Genomic DNA, 8,476 nt, shown 5'->3' on the forward strand with positions numbered 1-8,476 from the left:
GAGCTCTGGCCTGGGTGAAACGCGCTGACTGGGAGGGTTCCCTACCTGTGCGGGGCAAACCCGGGAGGGCGGGGGCTCGCTGCAGTGGGACGCGGGATCGCTGTGCCCATCGCCTGCCAGCCGCCTGCAGTTCCGCAGCGCTCGCAGCAGGTGCTGCTGCTGCCACGCCGGGCGTGCCGGCAACCACCGAGTACATCCCACGGCATCGCCACGCTGGGACAAGGCGGGGGACAGGCACTCTCTAGAGACCTTATTAAATAAGGGTCAAACCCACTTCTCCCCACCCCCAAACGTGTTTAGAATAACACTTTGCTCTGGGGCTGGGAAATACTGCAGCACAGTCAAAGGAAATGATCAACCATGAACCCACCTGGAAGCGGCTGATGTAAGAATTAACTTTAAATCCACGAAATGCAGAAAAACCCTCCGGAGGACTTTGAACCTAGGGTTTGTTTGGAAACTCACTGCTGGAATTTGAGGTCGTTGCTTTTCTGTGTGGTGACTAGCAGCCACCACCTGAAAACTGCATAGCTTGTGGATGCACCCACTAAGAAGGCCAAGAGCATTGTGGCTTCTGTCACAAATAGTGTGTCCAGCAGGACCAGGGCAGGGATCATCCCCCTGTATTCAGCACTGGTGAGGTCACACCTCAAATCTTGTGTTCAGTTTTGGGCCCTTTCCTTGCTGATGGCTGTTTAGGAAAGGTCACGTCACAGCCAGGATGAGATCTCTTTCCATGCCTGTTTGTTGGTCCTTGGCAAGATCCTGGAAGGCAGGAAGCCTTGAGGCTCTTGTGCCACAACCACCTGCCATGGCTCAGTCTGCCTCTGTTACCCTGCCAGCTTGCCACTGTTCAGGAAATAAAGAAATGGATCTGGATTGTGATTCAGCTGCCTGGTTAAAAAAAAATAAAAGGGAAAAAAATGAAAAGAGCTTTGTTAGCTATGGCAGAGAGGGATTATGACAGGCAAGGGATTATGACAGGCTCTCTGGCACGGGAGTGCTGACCATTGGTGTGGACATTTCCCCACTGCCTCGTGTTGGCCTTAGCAGTTGGGATCTGTGGGAACCTCTTGCTCTGATCTTTGATACCAGGTGGAGTTATGAGAAATACTGAGTATTTGAAAGTACTGTGAGAGGGAGAACCCCCAGATGTCTGTTCTTGGCCCACAGTAACCAGACTGTGCAATCCTTGGAGACAGTGGCTGTCCTGTGGTGCCTCATCTGTGTGGAGACATTCCTGTGGCACAGTGGGGAGCAGTAGTCAGGGGCCCTACGACTCCAAGTAGCCTGAGCTGCAGGTTGTGAGGAGGTGAGGGAGCACCCACATCTGTACATGACCTCCACAGGTCTGGAAGAAGCTCCAGAAAAGTCTTCCTCAAGTCTGATGGCCATGAGGGCTGTGGAGAAGCCCTCTCCTCCTGTGCAGAGTTACTCTCCTGAGTCCAGAAACCAGGCCTATCTCTTACCTTATCCAGTTTGTCAGGACTGTCTTCTTGGCCTCTACCTCCAGCTCTGCACTACTGAAATGCCAGCTGCTGCTGTTACCCCAAGGTCTGTGCTTGCAGCCAGAGCAGCAAAGCTGTGGATGTCCAGTTGTGACACCAAACGCATCAGTGTAAGCTGCATCCTGATTGCTGGCCTTGTGCTCAGGCACAAAGCGCCTGGGGAACTCCATGGAGACAGGAAAAAAATGCCATCAAAAGAGCTGTGGATCCTGGCATGGTGGGAGAACTGTGGATGGCTTAGTGGTTGATGTGAACTGCAGGAACTTTCTGCTACATGGCTCGGTCATGGCCTCTGGACCTGATCGATCCCTGCACACACCTCGCTGAGCAAGTGCATGGGATACTGCCACACAGTTCCAGGAGGTTCTTCCTCTCATTAAGAGGGTGTATTGAAGCAGCTGGAGCACATTTACCTTGGAATGTGTACCCCTCAGTGTCTACAGTGGGGTTCCTTGCTTTCACACCCATGCCACCACCTTTCCCTGTGTAGAGGTGCCTGTAGCTGAGCTGGTTTTCTTCTAACTCAGGCGTTTGTAGCTGCATGCTTTGTGCTGCCAGAGCACAATCATTTACGTAAGGATTTTTTTAAATTTTTTTTTTTTTGTCCTGGAGGTTCTTGCAGACAGGATGTGTACGAGGGACTTTGTCCTGCCAGGCAGCTAGATAAAGCACTCAGTGATTCAGCATTTATTGCACCCTACACAGATTCCTCTGTTATCATACCAGCAGGAATGTGGGGCTAGAAGGGATCTCCTAGTCATCATCATATTTCCCAGCAATGACAAGCACTGAGTCATAAAGTCCCTCTTGTTAATTTATCACAGTCCATCTTAAGTCATTGGGAATTTTCTTGGCAGGTTATTCAAGAACCTCACTTTGACAGAAGGAAACTTGTTTCTGATTTGCAGCCCACATTTTTTCATAGCCTATTTTTGTCTACTTGTTCTCATGCCAATGCTGTCTTCTAGTTAGTAGCTGTTCTTCCTCCCCATTCTCCAACCTACTCTCTTACATGCTGATGAAGAATGTGGCCTCTTCTTCCCAGGATCCCTGGTCTGCTCAGGGAAGAGACTGTCTGTTTTTAGTTCCCTCTAGCAGCTCATACTTACCCCTCTTTCAGTCTGTAGGGAGGCATTGAGGGAGAGTTCTGTTTTATTGCTACCAGGTCATACCCTTCCCCTGGCAGCCATGTGAGGATGGCTGTATACACTGTTCTCTGCCTCCAGCAGCACAGGAGTCCCAGGATGCTGGGGCAGGATCATGCTCACCTTTGAAAAGAGAGAAGAAACACTCACTGGGAGTTAGGACATCAGAAAGGCAGGCCAGAAGCAGGAAAAATTCTTGTGGGTCATCAGGAAGCTGACGTTTTCTCTGCAAGTCTGCAATGGCCCTGGGGTTCCCAGCACCCCTTGGGTGCTAGATTTGCCACTAGTATTTTAATAATCTCACAGAAGAAAGGCTGTCCATCCATGTTTCCTTTCAACACACCTCTTGCAATTGCTGACAGATGCACCTGTGCCTGGCAAGTGTGGAAACCATGAAGAGCTTCTATTTCTTGGAGTTTCCCATGACTTAGAAAATCCATAAGGACCTGAGTTCCTTAGAAAGGCCCTGGTACCTCTCAAGGGATTCACAGGAGGGAAAAATGAAAGCACACCCTCTGCAGTGTCCTGATGACATGATCCAACATAGGAATAGCATGGATATTTTGTTGGACAAGGTGAATGTAATGAGCAAGGCACCATTCTGGAGTTGTGCACTGGTTTCCAGGCAATTACGTCTTGTATCTAACCCAAATGAGTCGGGTGATATTTCAAACCAAAGAGAACGGCAGGAATAATAGGAGCTGATGCAATCACACCTTGAATTTACAGCAGTGCTAGGCAGATCCATGAACAGTGGGATACTCTGTACATGATTACAGCCCTTGTTTGAAAGCAGCTGGGTTTTGGTTGGGTATTTTTAACAGTCCCCCAAATACAGGTGGTAGATAAAGACTTCCTTTCCTCTGACAGGTGAATCTTTCATTGATGATGAATTACACTTTGGCAAGTATCAGTTAATTTCCTTGCTATTACAGCCTTTTTCATGCCAGTAACAAAAACACATTTAGAGCTCTCCTGCTTCTGCAGTCCATTCTTCACAACCCTCCAATGGCAAGGTCCTTTTCCTAGCTCTGCTAATAACTGATAGGAGCATGCTGCACTCAAAGGGGGAGCTAGGCTCTCCCGTCCCAGGAAGCCCAGCATTACTGGGTACCTGCTGTGCTTTGGTACAACACATTTGGGCTAAATACTCACTGCCTTCTCATGGAAAAAAGCTCCCAGCCCCCACTGCCTTCAGCCACAGCTGCCTGAGGCCATCTGAATTAAGTCTTTAAAGCAGACAAACACAACAACAACAACAAAGTGTATCCAAGGATGACATGGGTCTAATTTACTCAAGGAGGAAACTTGGGAGTCAACAGCCTTGTCTCTTCTACTGACTGTTATGCTCATCTCAGAGAGAAAAACCACAGTCTCTTCTGTCTCTCACTGGCACTTGTCATTCAAGTGAACACAAGGCCACCTCCCTGAGCTGCATCAAGGCTTCTTCACTGCCTATATGTTTCCAAAACTGGCTCTGAGTGTTTCACCAGCAAGGCCTGAGTGACCAGTTGACCTGTCAAAGAACAGGAAAACTTGAGCCGATGCTCCCAGGTGGGTCCTTTTTAACTTCCTCAAACAGCAGGCTTTGGATGGTAGTGAAAATCCCAAATGTCCTCTTGAAAAAGTGAGTGAGAGGCTAGAGAAGGTAGAGAAGGAGTTCAGACAACAGTCTGGAGTATTAACGGGAGATGAAGGTTTTTACTGTTGAGAAGTTGTTGTATGTGGGTGGTTTGTTCACAACAGCTGGTTTTAGTGAATTGAATAATATTTCTGTGCATGTTCATGCATATATTTGTGTCCTTACGCTGAGGAAAAACATCCCACTTTCTCAGGATCATCCCACTGTCTGGAAAAATTGGAATTTGAGAATCATCAATTAGAACTAGACAAGAACCCTGCTCCCCATCTGCAAGTATGTGATTTCTACCACTAGGGAAAGATTTTTCTAGATAATGACAGCATTAGAAACAACCCCACAAGCATGTGAAGTATGTCTGGTAAAGCACTTAAATAAAAAAATTGTCTTGCAGCTTTCCACTGGGAAAAATGAGTGCCCTGCAATGCAATCAGACCCTGGGCTGCCGGGGTCTCCTACAAGGAGAGATGACACCTCTATGCTGGACACAGCAGGGGCCTATTTATTTTACAGAATTGGGCTATCCTCCCCCTGATCCAGATAGCATCAATCTTGGAGCAGCAGCAGGTGGTAGGGTAGGTTTTGCACTGACCACCTACCTTCCGGTACAGCTGGAAATCTAGGAACAATATTGTTTCCAACATTATTCATCAGATTTCAAGATCAGTGCCAAGCCCTGTGCAGCTAACATCTGAGCAACAGAGATTCTGTCTCTCCCTTTACAGGATTATTGTAAAATAATTTCCCTCTGTGACCAGTTTAGGCTGCTCTAATGCACAGTCATAAATGAGACATTGACTTCTAAAGATCTTCCTACCCTTAGGGTGGCAGATGAAAGAATGGGTCACAGCTTTGTTCTGCCGCAACATGCCTGGAAGTGTTGAGAGACATGCTTTCCTTCCAGGGAAATTTCCACAGTCTCCTTGGATTTGCAAGTTTGCAACCTACCTGTAGAGTATACAAGAAATGCTGGGCTGACCAAAACAGATGTAGGAAATTGATTTGTTCATGCCATTCAGGCAGCAAGAGCTGTTCTGCTGATATCTGTGTCTGTGTGAAGGAGCACAGTGACTTCCACCTTTAACATAAACCTTGTGACTTTTTCAGCAACTCAGCAAGCATGCCCAAGCCCAGGATAACAGAAATACCTTTAATAAACCTGAATATCATCTTTGTAAAAAAAGTGATCAGTGTAGGGGAAACTCATGACACTGTGCTGAAAAGCATGTTGCTCAGACTAATTCAGCTGCTCAAGCAGATTGCTCCTTTAACACTATGACTTAAGTCAGTATAATACCACTATTTTTATGACTCAGCAGTCACCAATGGAATAAATTAATTCAAGGGATGTTCCAGATAATGAGGAATTTGTCCTGCAGTATAAAGGTCTCTGATGAAGAGTAAAATATTTGAAGCCCAGAGTATGCAACTATTAGCAGATTTTGATAATTGGTGAGAATGGAAATGAGAAAAACAAAGGTGAAAAAAAGTGAAATACTTTATGATTGCATTATCTAACAATTAACATTCCTATGCATAGGGATGCATAATATCCCCTGCATATTAAGGCTGCACAGCATTTCCTGTAAAAATATCTTGGATTCACTTGTTTATAATTTTCAGAGTGATGAAAAGTTAAAATGAAAGTGATCCAGGACATTTCCAAGAAGGCTAACAAAAATGCATTTGTCCCATTTCAAGTATGTCTTAGTTTTTTGTCTGAGGCACTTCCTCACACCATACAAACTGGAAATTGCGCTTTTATGGGTCTTGACAAAAGCTATCCAAACTGGACCACACTTTACGACCTTAAAAAAATCATAGACCTCATAGGTCTGTGGAAGCTTATTAGCATTTACTGGACAAAAAGCCATCCCCAAATCATCCCTGGGAAGTCCACCTTGGCTGAGTATGCTCTGTGTCCTTGCAGCTTCTGGAGCACCTGTCACCTGGGCTGTGCACAGGTGGTAGCCAAGCCCACCCCACCTGCCAGGCATTGCAGTGGGAGGCTGCACTGAGCTGAGAGCAAAGTGGGGTTTGTCTCATGAAGTGATCACCACCACACTGGCTGTGAAGCAGCATGGCAGGGGAAGTGGTTGTGAAAGCCAGCTGTGGGAGGAAAGAGGTAAATCTGTTTGAAGAACCTGCTGTGACTGGGGCTGGACTAGCTGGGGGAGGTGGTGGTATAAGAGGGAAAGATGGTGTGACTGGGGCAGAGGCAGGAAGTGGGGGGAGGCTGATTTTCTGAATCAACAATGAACAGCAATGACAACAGAGAGAAGGATCAAGCCACTGAGGATTCAGGGTTTGGGAGCACCTGTTGGGCAAAAAAAGAAGGTGAGGGAGTAGGGAAAAGAGCAGAAGTGAAAAAATATGTGATGGCAGGACAAGGGAGACTGGGAGGGGAACAGAGGTAGGGTGTGGGCATGACTTGAGGTGGGATACAATTAGTGGAGACAAGAGTGGGGAGAGGAAAGATGCTAACTTGACAATGGTGGGACAGGGAGCAGAGGAGGTAGCAAAGGACCTGTTTGCTTTCAAGGGTCTGAAAGAAGAATGGGATTGGAAAGAACATGGATGGCAAGAAGCAAAAAGCTCCTGGTGGTACATACTGCTCTCCAGAGCTTGGGATGGAACCAAGTCATCCTTAGATTTTCATCTCATCTGCTCCCAGCAGGTGGATCTGAAAGGCAAGTTTCTGGTGCTTCCCTTCCTACTGCTACCCTAACCTTTGTTAGTTGGAGAGGTCCCAGTCACCTTGGTTGTTTCTGGCAGTCCCTGAAAGAGGCCTTTGTTGGGGGGCTGTTACAAGTGGTGATGTGCATATCATGGCATCCTTGCTAAGCTGTGTTGGCTTTAAAACAAACTGACCAGGATCCTAAAAAGCAGAACACTGTAGTCTGTGCCAAAATGGCTCTGAAAACAAGCATTCAGAAGTTACAGAAGACTGGAATTAAAACAGTGTGCACAAACTTAATTTGGCTTAATTTTGGCATGTATGACTTTGTGGAAAAGAGGCCTGGAAGGGACCTCAAGGAGCCATCTGGGGACTCCAGTCCATCTCTTTCTCCCAAGGCAGGAACAATAATTCCTAGACCATTATTGACAAATGTTTCTCAAATCTTCTTTTGTGAGACAGACATTAATTATGGGATCGCATATTTTTTTTCTTAATGGCATCATGACTTAGTGCATAAAATATACTGGGACCATGCTGAGAAGGAGACTGGGAACACAAGTGGAGAAAGAACAGGCTCATGGTTCAGCTTGTGGACTGCTGCCCTGGAGAGCTGTCTGTGCTTCAGAGTTCCTGGGTGGTCATGTAAATCTGACTTCTCCCGGGCAGTCATTAATTGTGTTTTCTCCATTTTCTGTGTGAAAATACTGACTCTGATCTATTTGTCCATGCTTGGTGCATCATGTTTTGATACAGTGTTAGGGCTTTAATTTTACCACCACCACCACCCAGAGTGCCCAGACCTAGTGGCATTGGTTCTCATAGACTGGGAAATAAAACTGAAGTTCTTGAGTGCTGTACTCAGCACTGGCTGTCATATGTCGCTCTTCTCCCACGTCTCATCTGACCCTGCCCTGTGCACTCCGTCAGCTTCCATCTCCCTAGACCTTGCTTACTCTGCTGAAACGCGAACAGAACCTCACAGTCATGAACGTGATTCCCAGATCCTCTATTTTTTTTTAAATAGGCAATTCTTCTGACTATTTTGTCAAGTTCATGTTTCTCCATAACCACCTCATCCTCAGAGGTACATGCATTCAGTGCTATTAATTACACCAGTAATTAATTACCTCAGGGAAAAAGCAGTGAAATGCACAAGAACCAAGAGCATACAGGACACCAGGAACTACTGTGGTGGATCACAGAATCATCACAGGAATGAGGAGGATGGAAGTGACCTCTGGAGATCATCTAGTTCAACCCCATCTTATTCAAGGTGGCTCAGCTACACCTGGTTATCCAAGACTGTGTCCAGTCACATTTTGTCCGTTTCCAGAGATGGAATCATAGAATGGTTTGGGTTGGAAGGAACCTTAAAGATCATCTAGTTCCAACCCGTCTGCTGTGGCAGGGACACCTCCCACTAAATCAACATGCTCAATGCCCCATCCAACCTGGCCTTGAACACTTCCTCCACAACTTCTCTGGGCAACCTCTTTCAGTGCCT

The sequence above is a fragment of the Corvus kubaryi genome, unplaced genomic scaffold, assembly GCF_017639235.1.
Source record: "Corvus kubaryi isolate FWS band 111438036 unplaced genomic scaffold, C.kubaryi_AGA036_p1.0 37341, whole genome shotgun sequence".
NCBI classification, from domain to species: domain Eukaryota; kingdom Metazoa; phylum Chordata; class Aves; order Passeriformes; family Corvidae; genus Corvus; species Corvus kubaryi.